The following is an 11198-nucleotide window of genomic DNA, read 5'->3' as shown; positions in this document are numbered from 1 at the left end:
GGATGGATCGTCCCTGTTATCCCGGGGGGCGATTTTTCCTGATTTTGTCGTGAGCCTTTGAATCCAGCATTGACTGCCGTGCTTTTCAGACTTTTGTCCTTAGTTCAGCGACGGTCCTTGTTGCGTCGCGGTTTTCCGTTTCCATCCCTAGTTTCGGATGTACTTGGGTCGCTGGGGCTGCACCTTGCCAACCAGCTGTCCTCCCCTGCACAAAAGCGGGTCATGAGGCTTGTTAGTGCGGCCATTGTTCTTGGCTTTTCTTGGCCGAGGTGTCTAGCGAGCCATTCGTCTCGGACGTTATGCCTGAAAGCTGCTAAGGCTTCGGCATCCGGACAGTCGACTATCTGATTCTTTTTAGTGAGGAATCTATTCCAGAACTGCCGAGCTGATTCTCCGGGTTGTTGAGTTATGTGACTAAGATCGTCTGCATCTGGAGGGCGGACATAGGTCCCTTGAAAATTTGCTCGAAAAGCATCCTCTAGCTCTTCCCAGCTTCCAATTGTGTTTTCGGGAAGGCTTTTAAGCCAATGCCGGGCTGGCCCTTTAAGCTTAAGGGGTAGATATTTTATGGCGTGGAGATCATCTCCTCTAGCCATGTGTATGTGGAGGATATAATCCTTGATCCAAACTCCAAGGTCTGTTGTTCCATCATATGCCTCTATGTTTACGGGATTGAATCCCTCTGGGAATTCATAGTCCAAGACCTCATCGGTGAAACATAGGGGGTGTGCGGCGCCCCTGTATTTGGGTGTGCCGGATTCTGATGATGGCTTCATAGCGTTGCTTATGAGAGCTTGCTTTCTTGGCCCATAAATGGACCAGACTGGGCCATGATGCGAATCCTTAAGTGGGTCGCATGCCGATTTAGGTGCGGCGCCACTTGCCGCTTTATGGGGTCGTCTATCCGACCGTGTGGCTTTTTCATTTTTTGAATGCGAGGGCTCTAGGGCCTCTTCGTCGAATTCAGGCAGTAGCTTTCTTTTCGGATAGCTTTTAGTGCGGCGACTGTCGCCGTACTTATCTGTGATATTGATTACTTTGCTCCATCTAATCCGGAGTGCATCTTCCGCTGTTTTTAGCTTCCGCTTCTGCTTTTTTAGGCTGCGTGCAGTTGCAACGAGCCTCTCATGGAGATTCTTCTGCTCCATAGGTTTATTCGGCGTGAGGTCGTCCGGAATGCCGTTTTCGCCGGAGGAGGGATGTTCGGTTTCTCTATCCGTGTTGCCCTGTTTGGACGGTTGCTCTAAGGCCTGCTCGTCATCTACCGGCTCGTCCTGCTCTATGGCTGGGTTTTTGTCGAGGCGGGGCTTGGGTCGGCATTTACGCCGATGCTTTGATTGCTTTTCGGGGGGTCGATCTCCCGTCCCATCCCCCTTTTTCCTCGTTGTCGCTTCATTTATGGGTATCCACCATGTACACATTGTGAGATGAGGTGGCTGTCCAATGCCCTATGGGCGTTGGTTCGTCGGTATCTCCTGCATCGTCATCCATGCTGTCGATGTCTCCGGAGTCGAAGTTGAGCACGTCGTTTAAATTGTCGACAGTGGCTACCAAGTGGGTGGTGGGTGGGCTTTGAATTTCTTCATCGTCCGTATCCCATCCTCGCTGACCGTAGTTCGGCCAGGGCTCTCCTGATAAGGAGAGAGACTTGAGAGAGTTCAGGATATCGCCATAAGGCGAGTGCGGAAAGATGTCTGCGGCGGTGAACTCTATTATCGGCGCCCAATCGGATTCGATCGGCAGGGGCGCGGGGGGTTCGGAGTTTGGAAAGGAGTCCGGATCCTCAGAGTCACAGATCTTGCAGAGTGTGGGGCTAGCGTTTGGCTCGATCGCCTTTGAGATCGAAGCCCCCGAGGTGACGTCCAACCGCTCATCCTCGATTGGTGCAATAGGCTCCGAGTTAGGGGTCGGAACCGATGCATGTGCGGCCTCCAAGACACTGTCCGGAGGCAGAGCTAGATCATGCCCCTCGAGATAGTGCGGCGCGCTTGGCCGTGGCTCGAACCCATCGAAGATCAAGTCTCCGCGGATGTCAGCCGTGTAGTTTAAGCTTCCAAACCTGAATTGATGGCCATGGGCGTAGCTTTCAATCTGCTCCAGGTGGCCGAGCGAATTGGCCCGCAGAGCGAAGCCGCCGAAGACAAAGATCTGTCCGGGGAGAAAAGTCTCACCCTGGACCGTATCGTTGTCGATGATCAAAGGAGCCATCGGGCCTAAAGGCGACGACACAGAGGAACTCTCAATGAAAGCACCAATGTCGGTGTCAAAACCGGCGGATCTCGGGTAGGGGGTCCCGAACTGTGCGTCTAGGCCGGATGGTAACAGGAGGCAGGGAACACGATGTTTTACCCAGGTTCGGGCCCTCTTGATGGAGGTAAAACCCTACGACCTGCTTGATTAATATTGATGATATGGGTAGTACAAGAGTAGATCTACCACGAGATCAAGGAGGCTAAACCCTAGAAGCTAGCCTATGGTATGATTGTTGTATATGGAGTTGATTGCCTACGGACTAAAACCCTCCGGTTTATATAGACACCGGATAGGGTTAGGGTTACACAGAGTCGGTTACAATGGTAGGAGATCTTGAATATCCACATCGCCAAGCTTGCCTTCCACGCCAAGGAAAGTCCCCTCCGGACACGGGACGAAGTCTTCAATCTTGTATCTTCATAGTCCAGGAGTCCGGCTGAAGGTATAGTCCGGCTACCCGAACACTCCCTAATCCAGGACTCCCTCAATGATCAACACCAAGACTCCATGGGTGTTAGAATCATTACCATGTAATCTAGGTTATTGACTCTAGTGCAAGTGGGAGACTGAAGGAAATATGCCCTAGAGGCAATAGTAAAGTAGTTATTTATATTTCCTTATATCATGAAAAATGTTTATCATTCATGCTACAATTGTATTAACCGGAAACTTAGTACATGTGGGAATACATAGACAAACAGAGTGTCCCTAGTATGCCTCTACTAGACTACCTCATTAATCAAAGATGGTTAAGTTTCATAGCCATAGACATGTGTTGTCATTTGATGAACGAGATTACATCATTAGAGAATGATGTGATGGACTAGACCCATCCGTTAGCTTAGCACTATGATCGTTTAGTTTATTGCTATTGCTTTCTCCATAACTTATACATGTTCCTATGACTATGAGATTATGCAATTCCCGAATACCAAAAGGAACACTTAGTGTGCTCTCAAACGTCACAACGTAACTGGGTGATTATAAAGATGCTCTACAGGTGTCTCCGATGGTGTTTTTTGAGTTGGCATCGTTTGAGATTAGGATTTATCACTTCGATTGTCAGAGAGGTATCTCTGGGCCCTCTCGGTAATGCACATCACTATGAGCCTTGCAAGCAATGTGACTAATGACTTAGTTACGGGATGATGAATTACGGAACGAGTATAGAGACTTGCAGTGACGAGATTGAACTAGGTATGATGATACCGACGATCGAATCTCGGGCAAGTAACATACCGATGACAAAGGGAACAATGTATGTTGTTATGCGGTTTGACCGATAAAGGTCTTTGTAGAATATGTAGTAACCAATATGAGCATCCAGGTTCCGCTATTGGTTATTGATCGGAGATGAGTCTCGGCCATTTCTACATAGTTCTCGAACCGGTAGGGTCCGCATGCTTAACGTTCGATGACGATATGTATTGTGAGTTATGTGATTTGATGTATGGAGGGTTGTTCGGAGTCCCGGATGTGATCATGGACATGACGAGGAGTCTAGAAATGGTCGAGACATAAAGATTGATATATTGGAAGGTTATGTTTGGACACCCGAAAGGTTTCAGATAGGTTCGGACATTTTCCGGAGTACCGAGGGGTTACCGGAACCCCCCGGAGGGTTAATGGGCCTTCACGGGCTTTAGTGGAAGAGAGGAGGAGGCGGCCAGGTGGAGGCGCACCCCCCAAGCCCAATCCGAATTGGGGGGGGGGGTTCCTTCTCTCCCTCTTCCGCTTTCCTTCCCCTCCTAGTTGGACTAGGAAAGAGGGGAACCTACTCCTAGTAGGAGTAGGATTCCCCCCTTGGGGCGCGCCCCCATGAGGTCGACGGGCCCCATCCTCCCCTCCTTTATATACGGGGGAGGGGGCACCCCATAGACACACAAGTTGATTTCTTAGCCATGTGAGGTGCCCCCCTCCACCTCCACGGATTTCCACCTCGGTCATATTGTCGTAGTGCTTAGGCGAAGCCCTGCGTCGGTAACTTCATCATCATCGTCAACACACCATCGTGCTGACGAAACTCTCCCTCGGCCTCAGCTAGGTCTAGAGTTCGAGGGACTTCACTGAGCTGAACCTGTGCAGATCGCGGAGGTGCCGTGCGTTCAGTACTTGATCGGTTGGATCACAGAGACGTTCAACTACATCAAACGCGTTACTCAACGCTTCCACTTTCGGTCCACGAGGGTACGTAGACACACTCTCCCCTCTCGTTGCTATGCATCACTGAGGGAGTCCTGGATTAGGGGGTGTTCGGGTAGCCGGACTATACCTTCAGCCGGACTCCTGGACTATGAAGATACAAGATTGAAGACTTCGTCCCGTGTCCGGATGGGACTTTCCTTGGCGTGGAAGGCAAGCTTGGCGATGCGGATATTCAAGATCTCCTACCATTGTAACCGACTCTATGTAACCCTAACCCTATCCGGTGTCTATATAAACCGGAGGGTTGTAGTCCGTAGGCAATCAACCCATACACAACAATCATACCATAGGCTAGCTTCTAGGGTTTAGCCTCCTTGATCTCGTGGTAGATCTACTCTTGTACTACCCATATCATCAATATTAATCAAGTAGGAGTAGGGTATTACCTCCATCGAGAGGGCCCGAACCTGGGTAAAAAACATCGTGTCCCTTGTCTCCTATTACCATCCGGCCTTGACGCACAGTTCGGGACCCCCTACCCGAGATCCGCCGGTTTTGACACCGACATTGGTGCTTTCATTAAGAGTTCCTCTGTGTCGTCGCCTTTAGGCCCGATGGCTCCTTTGATCATCAACGACGATACGGTCCAGGGTGAGACTTTTCTCTCTGGACAGATCTTCGTCTTCGGCGGCTTCGCTCTGCGGGCCTATTCGCTCGGCCACCTTGAGCAGATCGAAAGCTACGCCCCTGGCCATCAGATCAGGTATGGAAGCCTAAACTACACGGCTGACATCCACGGGGACTTGATCTTCGACGGATTCGAGCCACAGCCAAGCGCGCCGCACTGTCTCGATGGGCATGATATAGCTCTGCCGCCGAACAGCGCCTTGTAGGCCGCACACGCATCGGTTTCAACCATTGATTCGGAGCCTACTGCGCCGATCGAGGATCAGCGGTTGGATGCTGCCTCAGGGGCTGCGATCTCAGAGGCGATCGAGCCAAACTCCAGCCCCGCACTCTGCACGACCCGTGACTCCAAGGATCCGGACTCCGAACCCCCCGCGCCCCTGCCAATCGAATTCGATTGGGCGCCGATAATGGAGTTCACCGCCGCAGACATCTTTCAGCATTCGCCTTTTGGCGACATCCTAAATTCTCTTAAGTCTCTCTCTTTATCAGGAGAGCCCTGGACGGACTACGGTCAGCGAGGGTGGGATACGGACGATGAGGAAATTCAAACCCCACCCACCACCCACTTTGTAGCCACTTTAGACGATCTAACCAACATTCTAGACTTCAGCTCCGAAGACATCGACGGCATGGACGACGATGTAGGAGACGAACAGGAACCAGCACCTGTAGGGCGCTGGAAGGCCACCTCGTCATATGACATATATATGGTGGATACTCCAAAAGATGGAGATGGCAATGGAACAGTGGCGGATGACGCCCCCAAGAAACAGCCAAAGCGCCGGCATCAGCGGCGCCGCTCTAAATCCCGCCAAAGCAAAAACGGTGATTCCGGCACGGGAGATAATACTACCCCGGATAGCGCCGAAGAACACTCACCTCAGCAAGATTCGGCACAGGAAGATGGAGAAGCCAGCCCTCATGAGAGAGCGGCAGACCGAGAGGTCGAGGATAATAACTATACGCCTCCCTCTGAAGACGAGGCAAGCCTCGATGACGACGAATTCGTCATACCATCAGACCCCGCCGAACAAGAGCATTTTAAACGCAGGCTTTTAGCCACGGCAAGCAGCCTCAAGAAAAAGCAGCAACAACTTAGAGCTGCACAAGATTTGCTAGTTGACAGATGGACTGAACTCCTTGCGGCTGAAGAGTATGAACTCGAACGCCCCTCCAAGAGTTACCCGAAGCGCAGGCCGCTACCCCGATCAGAGGAGGAAGCACCTACATCACCAGCGCATGACATGGCAGACCGGCCACCTCGCGGCCGCGACAAAGAGGCCTCTCGGCCCTCCACCCAAGCCATGCCCCGACGGCACTCAACTAAGGCACGGGAAAATGCGCCCGACCTGCGAGACATACTGGAGGATAAGGCAAGACAAACAAGATCGATCTACGGATCTCGCAGGCGCCCTACGGCATGTGACAATGATCTTCACTCCGGATACAACAAATCCGGCCGGGCCGAACACAACAGACATAGCTCTTCCGAGCTGCGTTGTGATATATCCCAGTACAGAGGCGCCGCACACCCGCTATGCTTCACGAATGAAGTAATGGATCATAAAATCCCAGAGGGTTTCAAACCCGTAAACATCGAATCATACGATGGCACAACAGATCTGGCGGTATGGATCGAGGATTATCTCCTTCACATCCACATGGCACGCGGCGATGATCTACACGCCATCAAATACCTCCCACTCAAACTTAAAGGACCGTCCCGGCATTGGCTTAACAGCTTGCCAGCAGACTCAATCGGTTCTTGGGAGGACCTGGAAGCCGCATTCCTCGACAACTTCCAGGGCACTTACGTGCGACCGCCGGATGCCGACGACTTAAGCCACATAATTCAGCAGCCAGAGGAATCGGCCAGACAATTCTGGACACGGTTCCTAACAAAGAAAAACCAGATAGTCGACTGTCCGGACACAGAGGCCCTAGCAGCCTTCAAGCATAACATCCGCGACGAGTGGCTTGTCTGGCACCTAGGACAGGAAAAGCCGAAATCCATGGCAGCCCTCACGACACTCATGACCCGCTTTTGCACGGGAGAAGACAGCTGGCTAGCTCGTAGTAACAACTTATCAAAGAACCCTGGTAATTCGGATACCAAGGACAAAAGTGGCAGGACATGTCGGAATAAGCAAAAGCGCCGCGTTAACAGCGACAGCAATGAAGACACGGCAGTCAATGCCGGATTCAAAGGCTATAAATCCGGTCAGCGGAAAAAGCCATTCAAAAAGAATACTCAGGGCCCGTCCAGTTTGGACCGAATACTCGATCACTTGTGCCAGATACATGGCACCCCCGAAAGGCCAGCCAATCACACTAACAGGTATTGTTGGGTGTTCAAGCAGGCAGGCAAGTTAAGGGCCGAAAACAGAGACAAGGGGCTGCACAGCGACGACGAGGAGCCCAAGCCGCCGAACAACAATGGACAGAAGGGCTTTCCCCCACAAGTGCGGACGGTGAACATGATATACGCAACCCACATTCCCAAGCGGGAGCGGAAGCGTGCGCTATGGGACGTATACGCGATAGATCCAGTCGCCCCAAAGTTCAACCCATGGTCCTCCTGCCCGATCACTTTTGATCGAAGGGACCATCCCACTAGCATCCGTCATGGCGGCTTCGCCGCATTGGTTCTCGACCCAATCATCGACGGATTTCATGTCACAAGAGTCCTCATGGACGGTGGCAGTAGCCTAAACCTGCTTTATCAGGATACAGTGCGGAAAATGGGCATAGATCCCTCAAGGATTAAGCCCACAAGAATGACCTTTAAAGGTGTCATACTAGGTGTAGAAGCCAACTATACAGGCTCAGTAACACTTGATGTGGTCTTCGGATCCCCAGACAATTTCCGAAGCGAAGAGTTAATCTTCGATATAGTCCCGTTTCACAGTGGCTATCACGCCCTGCTCGGACGAACCGCATTCGCAAAGTTCAATGCGGTGCCGCACTACGCATATCTCAAGCTCAAGATGCCAGGCCCTCGAGGATTAATTACGGTCAACGGAAACACCGAATGCTCCCTCCGTACGGAGGAGCATACAGCGGCTCTCGCAGCGGAGGTACAAAGTAGCCTTCTCAGGCAATCCTCCTGTCCGGCCATTAAAAAGCCAGACACTGCCAAGCGCGCCCGGAGTAACCCACAGCAGGACCACCTGGCACACTCTGAGCAAGCATAGCAATGCGGCCCCAACCCCAGCTTTCGCGACATAGCGAAACCAGTACCTCGCGTACATAACTACGCCCTTGAAATACCATGGGCACAGGGGAAGGGGCACAATAACGGCACGCCCAAAATACGGCTTAAAACGTACTAGGGGCTGCCGGATTCTTTTTTTAATTTTTTCTTACTTTCAGGACTCCATACTTCGGACGACCTGTTCGGCAATTCGACTGCCGCACAAACGATGCAAGATCCAGGGAGGCAGACAAACCATGCCGCATTATGGAACTCCCAGGTGGTCTCTGTTACGAGCGGTATACCTGTTTTAAATACAATTCCGCGGCCTGCCCCTGGTCAGGATATACTGAATAGTCCAACATCTTTTTGCTTATCGCACTACTTGTATCATTGGGCTTTGATAAATAGCCTCTCTATAAATAATGCATAGCTTTTTGTCTATTTTCTGCATTACTCTCTTTTATATATGTTCATTAATGACATGTTGCACCCGTACACTGTGGTACGGCAAGTACGCCAGGGGCTTCAGTACCCTTTAATATGGTGTGAGAATTCCGTACACTTTCACAAGTGCGGCACCCCGAACTTATAGCACTATATGCATCGGCTCCGAATCATGATTTGGGTCAATAGTTGGGTTTGCCCGGCTCCTATGTTTTGGTGCCTTACATTCCGCTATATCGGATAAGGTAGAACTAGGAGAACCACTGCGATTGTGCCCCGGTTGAGCTGGGTTAAGCACCTCAGTGGAGAAAGCTAAGACTGACTGTCATGATGAGGCGAGAGACCGGTCGCTGTTCGAGAGGTTTTTTGAGTCCCTAAAGACTTATGCCGCTTCGAGCGAGGAGCCGGATTTGTCTGGCCAAGGCGTGGATAGCGCCCCGAACTCGGTCTTCCGAACTAGGGGCTTCGCCGAAATTTAAAATTATAAAGTTCTATGGCTAAGTGAGAGTGTTCAAGCATTATAGTCCGATTGCCTGGTTCGTTGTGCTGAGCGCCTCCCTCGAAGGACCCAACTATGGGAAAAAGAGCGCTCAGGTTTATCCCGAACACCCCAGGACTAGTGGCATGGGGGCAGAAGCCGACGACTGGCCATCTCTCAATTTTTTGATAAACGGCCACATGGAAAATAATATTTTAAATTCAACAAGCATTGCTTAAGCGCCTATGAACAAGCTTTCAGCGCACAGGATAAAAACGAGCGAGTTTATTCAAAAATTACATCCTTGGTACATTCATCCGCCACAAGGCGGGCACCCGCAAGAACATCCTTGTAATAGTTCTCGGGCTTGTGATGCTCCTTCCCCGGCGGCGGACCGTCCTTCACAAGCTTCTCACCGTCCAGCTTACCCCAGTGCACCTTTGCACGGGCAAGGGCCCAACGGGCACCTTCGATGCAGACAGAGCGCTTGATGACCTCGAGCCTTGGACAGGCCTCCACCAGCCGCCGCACCAGCCCGAAGTAGCTCCAAGGCAGAGCCTCTCCGGGCCACAGCCAAACTATGAAGCCCTTCATGGCCTGTTCGGCCGCCTTGTGGAGCTCGACCAGCTGTTTCAGCTGGTCGCTCAAGGGCACAGGGTGTCCGGCCTCAGCATACTGAGACCATAACACCTTCTCCATCGAGCTGCCCTCTTCAGCTCGGTAGAATGCGGCGGCGTCGGATACGCTGCGGGGAAGATCTGCGAATGCCCCTGGAGAACTCCGGATTCGGGTAAGTAACAAGTAGTTTACTTTTATATTTCTGCTTTGCATAAAGAATGCCTTACCCGCTACTATCTTCTTCATCTCCTCCAACTCTTGGAGGGCCTTTTGGGCTTCGGCCTTGGCAGACTTGGTAGTCTCAAGGGCCTCCGCGAGCTCGGACGCTTGGGTCTTTGACTCAAGCTCCAAACTCTCATGTTTTTTCATGAGAGCCTGAAGCTCTTGCTGCACCTCGCTGACCTGAGCCCCAAGTTTCTCTCGCTCGGTGCGCTCTGCGGCCGTTTTCTTTTCGGCCTCGGACAACGCCTGCTTGAGGGTCGCCACCTCAGTCGTGGCCCCTATAATAAGCAGTGCAATCCTGTTATTTTTTGCAATCACGCCTCTCTATAGGCACTTTTTCTGTAAGGTATTTCCTACCTTCTTTTTCCTCGAGCTGCCACTTGGCAAGGCCGAGCTCTTGCTCGGTCCGCTTGAGGTCCTGTTTCAGGACACCCACCTCCGCAGTCAGTGCAGCGGTGGATAGCAGCGAAGCCTGCACATGCATATTGACTCTTTATTGTTAGACTCCTGCGAAATTTACTAGATCCTCTATTCGGCTTTTCTTTCCGAATGCCAAACAGAGCATCAGGGGCTACTGTCTATGCGGTACTATTTTTATATATTTTTACTTACCTCGAAGCCTGTTAGAAGGCTAGCGCAAGCATTAGTCAGTCCACTCTTGGCGGACTGAACCTTCTGGATCACCATACTCATGATAGTACGGTGCTCCTCGTCGATGGAGGCGCCGTCAAGCACCTCAAGCAGATTGTCCGGCACCTCCGGTTGGACGGAGGCTGCCGGCTCAGAAGGCTTGCTCCTCTTGGAAGGAGTTCGCCTACCGTGGTCCGGAACTGTTGAAGATTCCGGCGCGGTGCACGGCACAAAGCCGGACTTCGAGCCCTGGGGGTTCTTGTCCCCTTTACTCCTGGGGTCCGGGAGGTCGCCTTGCGGCTCCTCCAGGACCACCTCCTCCTGCCCCGGAGCTTGTCGCGATGCCACTTCGGCGTCGTCTGCAGTGCGGGGGGAGACAGCGGGCGGGACTGAGTTCACGTCCGATGAGCCAAGGAGCCGCCCGACGATTCGTCGAATTCGGCCCAGGGTGGACTGCATAATTACATTCGACATTAGGGAAAGTTGTGCAACAAAGGAACATCATGAGTTATTCTGATATTC

Source organism: Triticum urartu, chromosome 7, assembly GCF_003073215.2.
Source record: "Triticum urartu cultivar G1812 chromosome 7, Tu2.1, whole genome shotgun sequence".
In the NCBI taxonomy this organism is placed as follows: domain Eukaryota; kingdom Viridiplantae; phylum Streptophyta; class Magnoliopsida; order Poales; family Poaceae; genus Triticum; species Triticum urartu.
Note: the sequence above shows the minus strand (reverse complement) of the source record.